Source organism: Heterodontus francisci, chromosome 1, assembly GCF_036365525.1.
Source record: "Heterodontus francisci isolate sHetFra1 chromosome 1, sHetFra1.hap1, whole genome shotgun sequence".
NCBI classification, from domain to species: domain Eukaryota; kingdom Metazoa; phylum Chordata; class Chondrichthyes; order Heterodontiformes; family Heterodontidae; genus Heterodontus; species Heterodontus francisci.
Window position 1 is genome coordinate 149,678,230 of NC_090371.1, and position 14,941 is coordinate 149,693,170.

Consider the following 14,941-nt stretch of genomic DNA (forward strand, 5'->3'; position numbering starts at 1 on the left):
CCCCTAAAAAAGGTATCTAATCTCACAATCCTGCCTCCACAACGAGTAGGCCAGGGAGGTTGGAACTCTGAATGTTGTCGTTCTCACCCCTCCTTTTACATGGCCGGCCTTTTCAAGGATGGATAGAGACTCTGCCTCTTACAAGGCTGGCCAGGATTTCCTGTACATAAGATGGCATAAATGCACATTACATTTATCTGAAATTCTGTCATACCTGGATCCTAACTTACATTTCAATCCTTCTGCCAAACTCTTGCCAAAGTTACAGCAGGATCATGTTAACAGGGGCATGAGGTTTGGACCTTAAAATGTTTAAAATATATATTCTTGTCTCCAATGACCTTTACTTGTTGGCTGAGTTCAGGTGACAAAGAAAAGCTTTCCAATTAAACAAGAAACCACACATTAGAATTTGACTTGCATGCATACTTAGAGTAAACAAGTCAAACTCCAGTTTGCTTTTTAGACTGCTCTTTGCAAACCCAAGGTATTTGATGAGATATCCTTTCATGACTTGAGGGAATAGGGACTGCCAAAATGAATCAACTCATTAGCAATTGTTGAAGGCTAGATGAATTGAATTAATGGTAACAATGCACAGTTTGAACTTGATTTAGACAGCTTGTAGTCGAAAGTGTTTAAAATATCAAAATCTGGCTGAATTACTCAAATTCATTGGATCCATACCATCGTCATGGCTAAATTAGCATTTTTAGACCATTGACAGTGATCATTTAAGCCCATGTTCGAATCTATATTATGCTAAATTGCAATTTTCTATGTTGTTGAATTGCTGACAGTCCAAATTTAGGCCCCTCACCTTTAAAACCCATAATATGATTTTTCTTCTCAAAGGTGACCTTTTTTACATAACCATTGTAATATTCTTGAGCTATGAACTGTTAGTATGTTCTGCAATAAAAGGCTGAGGAAAACACATAGCTGTCACTGAATTTGATGCCAAGCTTCAAATCATAGTCCCACAAAGACAATAATCATTGAGAAATTATGTATTAAGAAAGGAATAGAAGTTCTCAATATGTAATGTGAACAAAGTGTCTTTCTGACACTCACTAAGGGATTAAAAAAAACAAATAATTCTTGAACTTTACACATTAAAAGTACTTAATTTTTCATGTCCTGCAACAGTTTTGGAGTTAAAACGTGGCTTAACTGTATTCGTGTGGTTATTTGTTGGTGTGTTTTGATGCAATAGGAGCTCTCAAACTGTGTTAATTTTCTGTGTATCAGTTACACAGGTGAAATTCAGCACCATTTCAAATCCATTATTTATCAGGAGAGATATCAGTTGTATCTGTTGGTTTATACTCTTCACTTAATGGGTATTTCACACATTACAAGTAAAAGATGGCAAATAATGTACACCTGAAACATGGTGGTTCAGAAATTGTATTGCACTGGTCTTCCAGTATGATTTTGGTTGCAGGGACCAATCCCTTGCTGACACTGGTAAGGCCTAAGGTCTACCCAATATTGGGCTTCTGGTCTCATGTACATCAGACTGGTGAGGTGCAGATGCCTCCTGAGCTTCACCAGGCAACTCGCTAATGAAGACCTTTTGAATTTTGGGCCATTGCATTGTCAGCAGCGATACTCAGTTAAATCTTGGAAAAGAGAGTGGGGAAGGGCTGAGCGGGGGTGGGGGGGAGTGACCAGAAGGTGGGATAAGCAGTAGTCACCAGTGGTTTTAATGTGGAGCTGGCAGAAGCATGATTGCTCCTCCTGAGTTTAGAGGTGTGCAAAGGAAATCCGACGCGAGGCCAGTGGCCTGTGCTGTGGCACAGTGGCGCAGTGGTTAGCACCGCAGCCTCACAGCTCCAGCGACCCGGATTCAATTCTGGGTACTGCCTGTGTGGAGTTTGCAAGTTCTCCCTGTGTCTGCGTGGGTTTCCTCCGGGTGCTCCGGTTTCCTCCCACATGCCAAAGACTTGCAGGTTGATAGGTAAATTGGCCATTATAAATTGCCCCTAGTATAGGTAGGTGGTAGGGAAATATAGGGACAGATGGGGATGTGGTAGGAATATGGAATTAGTGCAGGATTAGTGTAAATGGGTGGTTGATGGTCGGCACAGACTCGGTGGGCCGAAGGGCCTGTTTCAGTGCTGTATCTCTAAGATAAGCTAAGATAAGAAATTCTGGACCCGGAAGTCTGACCCCACTCGACCTGAACCTGACACATGTCGTCAGGACCGGGTCGAGTGGCAGGCCTTTACATCAGTACATGGGTAAAGGCCTGCTACCCGACCATGCCGGGATCCAACAGCATGTGTTGGTTCGGACATCCGGGTCCAGCATTCGGACTTGGGTCGGGTTTCCTTTGCACACCTCTACCTGAGTCTACATCCGACCCTGAGTCAGCCCACAGTTATGCCCTGGAGTGGGGACAGAGTGGGCAGGGGGGAAGTGAAGACAACATGGAGTCATAGAGAGATACAGCACTGAAACAGGCCGTTTGGCCAACCGAGTCTGTGCTGACCATCAACCACCCATTTATACTAATCCTACATTAATCCCATATTCCCTACCACATCCCCACCTTCCCTCAATTCTCCTACCACCTACCTACAAAAGGAGCAATTTACAATGGCCAATTTGGGCGGCACAGTGGTGCAGTGGTTAGCACCGCAGCCTCACAGCTCCAGCGACCCGGGTTCAATTCTGGAGACTGCCTGTGTGGAGTTTGCAAGTTCTCCCTGTGTCTGCATGGGTTTTCTCCGGGTGCTCCGGTTTCCTCCCACAAGCCAAAAGACTTGCAGGTTGGTAGGTAAATTGGCCATTATAAATTTCCCCTAGTATAGGTTGGTGGTAGGGAAATATAGGGACAGGTGGGGATGTGTTAGGAATATGGGATTAGTGTAGGATTCGTATAAATGGGTGGTTGATGGTCAGCACAGACTCGGTGGGCCGAAGGGCCTGTTTCAGTGCTGTATCTCTAAACTAAATTTACCTATCAACCTGCAAGTCTTTGGCGGTGGGAGGAAACCGGAGCACCCGACAAAAACCCACGCGGTCACAGGGAGAACTTGCAAACTCCACACAGGCAGTACCCAGAACCGAACCCGGGTCGCTGGAGCTATGAGACTGCATTGCGAATGACTGTGCCACTGTGCTGCCCTGTGCCACCCCATGAGAGTGGTGAACCTGGACTGGCAGTGGCCTGAAGAATTTTCCCTGCATTTTTATGTTGGACTGCTAAAGACCCAGAAAAACTAGACTTGAGTATTGACGGAGCATGCTCCAATCAGTTGACGACCAATTTTGTGTCCTAAGACGTGTGCTATCCCTCACAGTGTCAAATTCATCCTTTCGAAAGAAATGAAGTCAACCTCTGGTGCAGGGTTTTGTACTAGGTAGAGGAATATACTGTCACACTTTCCCTTTAGAAATATAATTGTTTGATAGGCTTCTGTGTAATAGGTCATTCGAAAAGAAATTAAATAATGGTCTCCTTTAATGGCTTTGCATCAAATGCATTGCCAATTGTGGTATTAAACCACAGAGACTTGAAGGGTTTGACCCTGAGTTAGCTGATCTTAGCTGAAATAGGAATAGATGCACTGAAATTGGCCTGAATACCCTGGGTGAGGGAAAAAAAGAAATACAGCCAGAGTTTCTGATACAATCACTAACGAGCAACTTCTGTTCTAAAGTGTGGATGTACATATTGCAAATGAGGACTGGGTCAGGCTCAACTTGGAAGCGCCTATGATCAAATTGCTTGATGGCACTCGATGCCTGGACTCGATGTAATATATGACCACTTGGTTGATTATAGAATCAGAGAATCATAGAATAGTTACAGCACTGAAAGAAGACATTTGGCCCGTCAGGTCCGTACTGGCTCTCTGCCAGAGCAATTCAGCTAGTTCCGATCCCCCATCCTTTCCTACAGGCCTGCAAATCTTTTCTCTTCAGATAATTATCCAATTCCCTTTTGAAAGCCACAATTGAATCTGCCTCCACCACACTTTCAGGCAGTGCATTCCAGATCCTAACTGCTCGCTGCATAAAAAGGTTTTCCTCATGTCACTTATTCTTCGTTAGCCAATCATTTTAAATTGGTGTCCTCTGATTCTTGACCCTTCCACCAATGGGAATAGTTTCTCCTTTTCTGCTCTGGCCAGCCCTTCTTGGTTTTGAACCCCTCTATCAAATCTCCTCTCAACCTTCTCTTCTCCAAGGACAGCAGCATCAGCTTCTCTCATGTATCCATGTAACTGAAGTCTCTAATCCCTGGAACCATTCTCATAAATCTTTTCTGCACCCTCTCTAAAACCTTCACATCCTTCCGAAGGTGCACTGCCCAGAACTGGATACAATACTCCAGTTGAAGCCAAACCAGTGTTTTATAAAGTGAAAACAGAAAATGCTGGAAATGCTCAGTGGGTCTGGCAGCAACCGTGGAGCGAAAACAGAGTTAATATTTCAGGTCTGTGACCTTTCATCAGAACTGGCAAACGTTAGAAATGTAAGTCTTTGAGCAAGTGAAAGGAAGGAGAGGGGAAGAAGAACAAAAGGGAAGGTGTATGATAGGACAGAGGGCGGGAGAGATTAAATGACAGAAATGCCATGGAATAAAAGATAAAGGGAGTGCTAATAGCTGCAGTAAAACAAAAGTATTAGCCCAGAGAGTGTTAATGGCAGAATAATGAACAGCTCTGTTCAAAAGCAAAAACATGAAAAATAAGTTTAAAACTCGCACATGGTTAAAAAATAAATAATAAAATAAAAAAATAATGGGGCTCATAGTCTGAAATTATTTCAATCAATGGAGTCTAGAGGGCTGTGGAGTGCCTAATCGGAAGATCAAGTGCTGCTCCTCGAGCTTATTTTGAGCTTCACTGGAACACTGCGGCAGGCCGAGGACAGAAATGTGGGCATAGCAAACAACCGGAAGCTCGAGCTCAGGCTTTCGGACTGAGCAGAGGTGTTCCGCAAAGCGTTCACCCAATCTGCGTTTGGTCTCCCCAATGTAGAGGAGACCGCATTGTGAGCAGCGAATATAGTATACTAAATTGAAAGAAGTATAAGTAAATTGCTGCTTTACCTGGAAGGAGTGTTTGGGGCCTTGGATAGTGAGGAGAGAGGAGGTAAAAGAGCAGGTATTACACCTCCTGTGATTGCATGGGAAGGTGCTGCGGGAAGGGGACAAGGTGTCGGGGGTGATGGAGGAGTGGAACAGGGTGTCACAGAGGGAACGATCCCTTCAGAATACTGACAGAGGAGGGGAAGATGATTTTGGTGGTGGTATTATGCTGGAGGTGGCGGAAATGGCAGAGGATAATCCTTTGGATGTGGAGGCTGGTGGGGTGGAAAGGGAGGATAAGGGGAACCCTGTCATGGTTCTGGGAGGGAGGGGTAGGGGTGAGGGCAGAAGTGCAGGAAATGGGTCAGACACGGTCGTGGGCCCTGTCAACCACAGTGCGTGGTAGAGGAAGAAGGAAGCCATATCAGAAGGGCTGTTGTGGAGGGTTGTTTCATCAGAATGGATGCGTCGGAGTCAGAGAAACTGGGAGAATGGAGTGGAGTCCTTACAGGAGGCAGGGTGTGAGGAAGTGTAGTCAAGCTAGCTGTGGGAGTCAGTGGGCCTATAATAAATATTAGCCTATCCCCAGAGATGGAGACAGAGAAGTTGAGGAAGGGAAGAGAAGTGTCAGAGATGGACCATGTAAGGGTGAGAAAAGGGTGGAAATTGGAAAGAAAGTTGATGAAGTTTCAGCTCAGGGCGAGAACAGGAAACGGCACCGATACAGTCATCAATGTACTGGAAAAAGAATTGGGGGAGGGGGCCTGAGTAGGACTCGAACAATGAATGTTCGACGTACCGCACAAAAAGACAGGCATAACTAGGACCCATGCGGTTACCCATAGCAGCATATTTTATTTGGAGGAAGTGACCAAAAACTGCTCACTGTTGTATTTATAACCTTTGCCAGTTCTGATGAAAGGTCACAGACCTGAAACGTTAAATCTGTTTCTCTCCACAGATACTGCCAGACCTGCTGAGTATTTCCAGCATCTTCTGTTCTCATTTCAAAGTTCCAGTGTCCACAGAACTTTGCTATTATTTCAGTGTTTTATAAAGGTTCATCATAACTTCCTTGCTTATAGTCAGCACCCAAAGAAGAGAACCCCAGCAAAACCTGGCCAGCGAGGTAGAAGAAAATAGAAAAGAAACTGGAAAAATAACAGACCTCAAATAAAATAATTAGAAGACTTGAGAGGAAGAATTTCACAGTTACCTAATTAGCACAAAAATTATTTACAGAACTGTTTTTGATTATAATGGAATTCTGTTATCCCCAAGTCAAGATAGATAGAAGATAGTTACCTATAAAGAAACATGAATATACCACGAATCACAATTTAGAATGAATGACAACAAGTTTTCTGGGTCAAAAATAGTGCCGAGATCAGGTAATGTTGTTTATTTACATTTTATTCCTCCCCTGCTCTCATAATTATTTGATGCCACTTGAGCCGGTTATAAGCAGCAGACTCTGTTTGGTGTCATTGAAATGTCAGTAAACTGGAAAACAGTTAGGGCTTGAGATTGTGCTCCGTCGCACTGCTGGCACCTGTGCTGCGGAAGCCCCGATGCAGGAAAATGGCTTCATCTGCGCTTCCAACCACTTTCAGCATGGTCTGCTCTGTGCCTCATACTAGAAAGGGCATGAGCAGAGGTGTGCTGTGCATGTGCTGGGCAGGGTCAGGATTGGTGCTATCATGATGTCAAACAGCCGCTCTGGCTGGTTTGATGTTGGTTTCAGGAATTTTGCGCATGTTCACTTAACACCTTTGCCGATCAGTCACAGCTCGAGGGCACCCGCACCGTACCCCCCACCCTCTGCCAACAGCAATATTTAAAGGGCCAGAAACCAAATTGCAGGTGAGCTGCTTTTGACTTGCTTTTGCTTAAGTTGAGTTTGTGAGCATACTGTGCTGTATTTTTGGAGGTGTCTTGGAGATCTGGTGCTAAAATCTGGGAGGATATTAGATTTGGTGACCGTGGTATGGGGTCTGTAGTTGCAGTGCCTGCTGGTCTGCAACATGACTGTGAAATGGAGTGAAGACTGCAGAGAGGGGAAGCTCTGCAAGGAGGAAGGAAGAGGAGGGCTCTCCATGGAAAGCCCTACCCACCAAGGAATTTTTTGGGAGCATTTCTCCTACCTCCACCTAACCTAAGAGAAGTGCCTCTAGTGACTCAGATTCAACAAGGAGGTGTTCAATTGAAACGTGCCGTCTTCTACAATCCAACATGGAGCCTTGCACGAGGGCAAGGACGGCCCAGCCAATGGCTGTAAAGGTCATACTAGCATTGAATTTTTTTATGTCCGGATCGTTCCAGGCAGGAGTGAGTAACAACTCAAACATTTCCCAGTACGTCATTCATTGGAGCATTCAGGAAGTCACAGAGGTTATCTATTCCAGGCGAAGAGAATACATCATTTTCTCCCTCAGCAGAGACAAGCAGGATGAGAGAGCAGTGGCTTTGCAGGACCCCATGTCAACAGGGACAGATACAGTAATCACAAGGGCTACCATTCTGTAATCGTGAAGTTGGTTTGCAACCACGCCCAGTACATTGTGTCAGTGAATGGCCACTATCCTGGCCACAATGCATTCATCCTGCGTCAGTCATCTGTACCCATCGTCTTTGGGCCTCTATGGAGAACATGTGGGTGGCTCCTCTGGGACGAAGGTTACCCATTGTACACATGGCTGATGGCCCCCCTCTACCACCTGACCAAGCAAGGGCAGTGGGTGTATAATGTGAACCATGGAGCCACAAGAAACATTGTGAAGCAGACAATCAGCCAGCTTGAGCAGCAATTCTACTGCCTTGATCGCTCAGGGGGAACCCTGCAGTATAAACCAGAGCAGGTTTCATGGTGATCTGCTGCATCCTCCATTGCATCACCACCATGAGGTTACAGCCATTGCTTCCAGGAAACTGGAAGCCACCACGGGAGCAGGAGGAGGAGGAAGAAGAAGAGGCAGAGAGGATGCTTCCTGGACACCTTCACTCCGGACGGGCTGTCAGAGAGCACCTTCTCAGACTCCACTTAATAAAACTACTTCCCTTGACCACTAGGGGCCCACCAATCCCCACCATCGCATCCACCTAACAGGCCACATAACAGCATCCCTTGGCCACCATCAAATATAAAGGTCACTCGCAAAAACATTCTCATCAATAATTTATCCAACAACACATCCAATTAGAAAACAGAAATGTACTAATCAGCCTTGTGCATTTCCTTAGTGCCAGTCTTATGGGTGTCTTTGCCTGTCCTAGTGCTCTTATGCTGTGCTACCCCAGTATCTGCAGCCAGGCTGGTGGAAAGCTGGTGACTTTCAGTGGGGGAGACTGCAAATGGCCCTTGCTGGAGGCCCTTGAGCAGCTCTGGGCCTTGAGGGCCCGGCTTTGGATATCACCACTTTGGCATGGGCGATAGCAGCCTGGTCTGGCTGGCTGACAGGCAGCAGCAAGGGCACTGGCGGATGGGTAGCAGTGGGCAATGAATGCTATCATACTGAGAGATGACAGCGGGTTCAAAATGGCAGCATGTTCCTGCTCCATGGAGCCACTGCCACTCCAACGGGGCGGCACCTCAGCAATGCTAGTAACCTGCTGGAGGACAGATTGCTGGACTGCTGTGACATCCTGCAAACCCCTTTGAGCACTGGGATTTACAGCCATCATGGGAGCTGCCTGAGCTTGCATGGCGGCAAGCATGGATCTCATGGCCAGTGTCATGGGTGGGTGGTTCCATTGGGTGGTTTCCACCTGTGCTGCAGTGGAATCTGAGACAGGGGCCACCAGATGCTGCATCACAATTGGGTCTATTGTGCTGTCATGGAGTTGGCCATTACTTCCATGTTGGATAGGATGGGCTCCAAGCTCTGCACAGTGCCCTGTGCCACATTGCAGCTGAACTCCTCCATGCTCCTTGACAGTGACAAGAGGCTCTGTAGTAAGGCCTGTCAAGGCACCAAACATCTTGTTGTGTATGTTCATCAGCATTCTCCTGTATGCTGCCACATCTAAGTCTTCATGTGAACCCTCTGTAGCAGAACTTGTCTGTGATCTTGCTCTCCTGGGAGCTGGCACACAAACTGTTCTATCCCACTGTCCTGGCTGCAATCCACTCAGGTCAGGTGACTCACTCTATGTAGAACCCGACTCTACGCTCCCTTCTATGCACGTGTAGGTTCAGTATCTGAGCTGATGGCTGTGAGTGTCCAATCAAATTACGGTGCTTCTTCATCAGTGGTGTGGTGTTGCTCTCTTTCTTCCTCATAGGTGTGCTGCAGCTGGCCAGGTGGCAGTTCTTGGGTATTTGAAAGTATAAAATCAGAAGGGAAGGGTTGAGGTGAGGTGGGGGTGGATAGAAAAGCAGGCGGTCCATGGTCACACCATCTGCAGCTTGCACATCATGCCAGATAGCAGGATGAGGGTGAGGAGGGAGTTGAGAAGGGGCATCAGGCACAAACATACCATCATACTGGATGTTCTTGACAATGGCCCATGCCATGGCTTATGTTTCACTGTGTTTGGGTGAAGTGGCTGCCAAAATTGAATAGCTGGAGATATGTGGAATGGGATTTTACCAGAAACAGTGAAGTCCCGAGGTCAGGACCTAGAGCAGGCAGTGTGGCCACATGGCGGGGGGTGAGGCGGAGGGTGGAAGTGCGAATACGATATTCTCAGGGCTGTCTAATTAATAGCTGGCAAGCGTGGGAGCCGGCCAGTTAGGAGGCATGGGCGGGAGGAAGTATCAGCTCAGGCAAGGCTGGCGTTCCCTTTAAAAAGCAACCGGCAGCACTTTCAAAGGCAGCAGCCTCACAGGGAACAGTGAGGGAGCCCTGGAAACTGCAGAAATCGTAACAAGGCAGAAGGTAGAGCAAGGGTGGAACCAGGTTCATTGATGACTCCTGGAGGTTTTCCTCCAGGCTGCACAGGGCTTGGAGGGAAGACTTGTTCCCTCGGAATGGCAGGAGGAGACTGTCTCGTCAAACCAAACAGTGCTGATGGGTAGCGGGGCAATGATGTGATGGTGCATCCTCTGAGGGTCTCCACATCCTCCTCAGAGGTAGAAGGTTGTCCTGTAGGCTCTGCAGCTAGCTGCTCTTGTCCATGACCTGTGAGAGAGAAGAGCAATGAGAGGGCAATGTGCTTTCCAACATGTCCTTCTGACTACTCATCATCTGGAGCTCTATGAGATCAGTGGTGCACACACAGGCATTATGCTATGTGATCGTAAGAGGGTCTATTGCACCCGTCCAATAGGCCACTCAATCTCTCAGGGCTCCACACCCGAGTAGCAATGGGATCACAATCTGGTGAGCACAGCACAGATGCACCCAAGCAGCTGACAGAGACAATGACAGTTGAGGCCATTGACACTCGGAGGACTGTGAGAAAGCACAGCGATGCTGAACTTCAGGCTGATGACACACTTCTGGAGTCATCAACAAGGTGGCAGGTACCGGAGATGCACGCTGAGGTGCATGAACATCTGACGGAGCTTCCAGAGGCTTTGCACACCCATGCACAAATGATGGAGGCATCCATCCAGGCCATGAATGCCGCCCTGTTTCTGGCGTGTGTGTGCATTGAGAGAGTGGCAACCCTCTTGGAAAGCCAGATCCAACAACCACCCAGTAGATGCCAGTGATGCGCACGGACCTGCATTCCATCGCCTCCTCCATGAGCTCTGTGGAACACTGGCTGGGCAAGATGGGAACAAAACATCTGGAGTCATTGCCGGGTACTCAGTTGAGAGGGAGGGATAAATGTGGCCTGCCAGGGTAGAGAAGCAGCTTCCTGAAGCATCTGGGGGCTCCTCTCAGGGCACTCCTGGTGTGGACGGCGGGTCCTCAGCCCCTTTGATGGAGACACCAATGCCTCAGGAAGTCACGATAACAGAGGCGACTCCTGCAATTGTGCAGGAGGCGCTTAATATGCCTGGGCTCTCAAGGTCTCAGGCAGGCAGAAAACGACAACCACAGCCATTGAGAGCCAGGGAGCAGAAAGATCAGCAGCCAGCCTCCAGCTTAGCTGACAGCACAGCGGGAGCTGCACGTAGGAACACCCACAAGTGCTAAAGAAGTCTACCTTACTGAACATGGGGTTTCACAGTGTTACATTGTCTAATTAGATGCCACCTTGCTGTTTATTTGTCTTTAATGAATTATGAAATGATGCACCACAAAAGGAATCCTTCACTTATTTATACACTACTGAGCCATTAACAGATGGATAGTCTTTGCAAAGGGTGTGATGGGAAAGAGCACACCAAATGAGGTCAATGCATTTCCCATGTCATGGCATCATACACTGATGGGTCTAAGGAGATGGTAAGGGCATTCAAGGAAAAGGCAACAGGACTATAGATTGAATGGGTGTGTAAGGAAGGCTCATGAGAAACGGGTCTGTATTCATGAGTCGCAAACCTTCCTTGCACGTATCTCATTACATCCTGCCTACAGTCCCTGAGGGTCTTTATCTTGCAACTGGTCACCACCCCCCACCATATCCTCATCCTCGGAGGAGGCATCACTCTCCAGGATGTCCTCATTGCTCAAAGCTTCTCCCTTCTGTAGCTCCAGGTTGGGCAGAGCAAAGCACACCACAATGATATGTGAGACCCTTGTTGGGGTATTTTGAAGGGCCCCACCAGATCTATCAAGGCTTCTGAACCTCATCTTCAGCAGTCCTATTGCCTGCTTGATCGTCGCTCAAGTTTCCTGTGGCAGCTGTTGTATCTCTCATCTGCATCTGTGATTAAGTTCTGCACAGGCACCAGGAGCCATCTCCTCAGTGGGTAGCCCTTGTCACCCAGTATCCATCGTTAAAGGAGTGCAGGGGGTCTGAAAATTTCGGGCACTCGGATTACCTTAGTATGTATGTTATCATCTTATGTATGTTACGAGTGAGGTGGGAGGAGTGCACTGTCTTTTCTAGTTCCACTTCTCCACAGATCCACATATATTTATTTATTTAAATATTTACCCAGTTACCGTTACAGTCAATCATAGACTTTACTTTTTATCCCAGAATAAAATACACCAACCAAGTTTCTTTAATAAATAACAAAATTATCAACTTATTATAAAACAAGACTTAACAAGTAATGAAGCAAAGCATTAACACACAGATTGAAATATAAAAGTTCTCTTTTTAAAAATCCCCCAATTACACTTACACTGGAAAAATATATAGAGAAATTCTCTCTGCAGAGGTCTGTTACAAAAAAAAAAGACAGAAAAGACTACCTTTGGCCAAATACTTGCTAATTCTTGATGGAAAAAAAATGGAAGGAAGTCGGTTGCCCTTTTTTTGGCCTGGTGTCTGGGTATACGGAGATAGGTCACAGGGATTGTTTCAGGAGTATTCCATTCTGGAAATGTCGAGAATTATTCTAGTCGGCTTTCCAGGAGAAATGTGGCATCAGGGTTTCCCGCCAGCATACACTTGGATGGCAGGATTTTTTTTCAGCTTCTCAGGAGCTATGCAACACCAGGGATTTTATCTCTCCCACATTGGATATTTGCAGGATTTCTGCAAAGAGGTAAAGAAGGAGGTGAGCTGGGTGGTTTCTTTTTCTCCTTGGCAGGAAAACACCAGCTGTCTTGAAATAGTTCACACCCCAACTGCACTGAAAACAATATCCAAATCTTGTTCCGACCAAGGCAGGAGTAATGCACTGTTAATTCAGTCCCACTATTCCACAGGTCACAGCATATTAGTAAAGTTTCCCACCTACAGGAAGAAGAGCCAAATTAATCACTTTATTTTTCCCCAGAATAAGGCACACCAAACCAGGTTTCTTTAAACAACAAAATTTATATTTATTACTAAACCAAGTTTTAAGTGATAATGAGATGAATCTTTATGTATGAAAATATTTTATAACTCCTTAATCTTCCTAACCTTCATGCACACACATACATTCAATTACCAATGGTTAACTGGGGAAAATGGTTATATTGATTTTATAACAGTTTCTTAGGGATCATAAAATAACTGGGTTGTAGCTTCTGGCAGTATTTTCCTGGATCAGTGAAGTGTCCCAGAGTCAAATAGTCAGATGCAACTCCATGTCTCGCCAGGTGAAATCTATGAACTGTCTATGGTGGGTAAGCGTTCAAGGTAGTTCATCTGCAGCAGGCGTCACACAGATCTTTCAGCAACAGATTGTAGCAAAAGGTCATTTTAAATTTTAAAATAGCCGTCTAACAGTCAAAACTTTCTTGAGAGTTCATGAACTTCCAAAACACAAAAGGTAACAGGACTTACTCTCAGCAAAGGAGCCTTCTCCACAGAGCACAGCAACAATAGAACTCACTCTTCAGGCAGGGATTCTTGATTGGAGGCGACAGCAACTTGCCCCACCCAAAACATAGGATTCCCTTCTCCAAAGCAGTGCTTCTCCACAGAGTGTAGCAATTCCTCTTTTCTCTGGGTCTCTTCCTGTCCTTTCAGGCAGGTCAAAACCTCACTTTAAATGTAGCACTTTTTCCCTTGAAATGCAGAGCTCATTTTCAGAGAGAATAGGTCTTTTTCTCTGGTCTATCAGCAAATCACAGTTCAAGCCACTGCTGGCTGTTCTGTTTCCCTCTGCAGAACTGAAAGCCTTTCTTGCAAACAATAAAAATCACAAGATAATCGTAAAACCTTCAGGTTGCTTGGATACAAATTGCGCTGCAGCCTGGACTTCAAATACCACAAGTCTCTGCAGTCACAGTTCACAGAAAGTAGCAACAGGTCTTAAAGGCACACAGACCTCCCAGTATTTTTTTAAAAAACAAAACTCTTATGACAACCCCAGAGAGTCAATCTCCTGACCTCCATAAATCTTGACATGTGGCTTCTCTGTAACCATTTTTCCCCAGACCACCAAGGGTTCTGTTGTTTACTGAGCTCAAAGTGCATGACCTCCAGCACAGGTGGCTTTCAAACAACATCTCAAGAGCCCTTTCGATGAACTTGGTAAAAAAAATACACATCCATGGAATCTTTTCAGTTTTAACACAAGTCCTCAAATAAATAAAATATTTTTTTAAAAATGGAAGCACTTTATAACCAGGCATTGTGACAACTTCCTGGGAATCTTGCACAGACCTGAACGACCTGCTTATGGTGATCACAGACCTGTTGTACATTGATCAAGTGGAGACCCTTCCTTTGGATGAAGGCTGCTGCCTGGTCATTTGGAGCCTTGATGGCCACATGCATGCAGTCGATGACACCCTGCACCTGGGGGAATCCAGCGTTGGCCCCAAATCCTATAACCCTCTCAGCCTGACTGTCAGGACAGGTGCGAAAGCGCAAGTACTGGCCACGCTCTTGAAAATGGAATTGGTGACTATCTTAATGCAGCAATAAGCTACAGACTGGGAGATCCCACACAAATCTCCTGAGGATCTCTGGAATGATCCTGAGGCATGGAAATTCTGCTACTCGGTGATCTACACAGCCATAGGCAATGGGTGGCCATCATGGTACACAGCTCAATGACCGCCTCCCTGGAGGAGTGCAATCTTAGACAACACTGCTGCTCTGACATTTGCAGGAAGCAGAATCTCTGACGATAGACCCTCTCTGGTAGATAGCACCTTCTGCGCACAAGAGATTGGTTGCATGCCCCTCTGCACCCTCCTCGTCCATGTCTCCTTCCAGCCTCATGATTCTGGTGGCCCTCTCTAATGCTCCTCTTCAATGAAGGTATCAAAGTCTGAGGCCCATAGTAAATTGCTGCAATTACTTCTCAGGGCCTCCCACCCCATTTACTCTGTACATACAAGTGACAACTCAGAAAGACCACTCAACCAGAATGCCTCCATGGCGGTAACCAAGTTTGGCTTGCCTCCAGATTGCTACTACCACTGTTTACTCAGTATCACCCTCCCT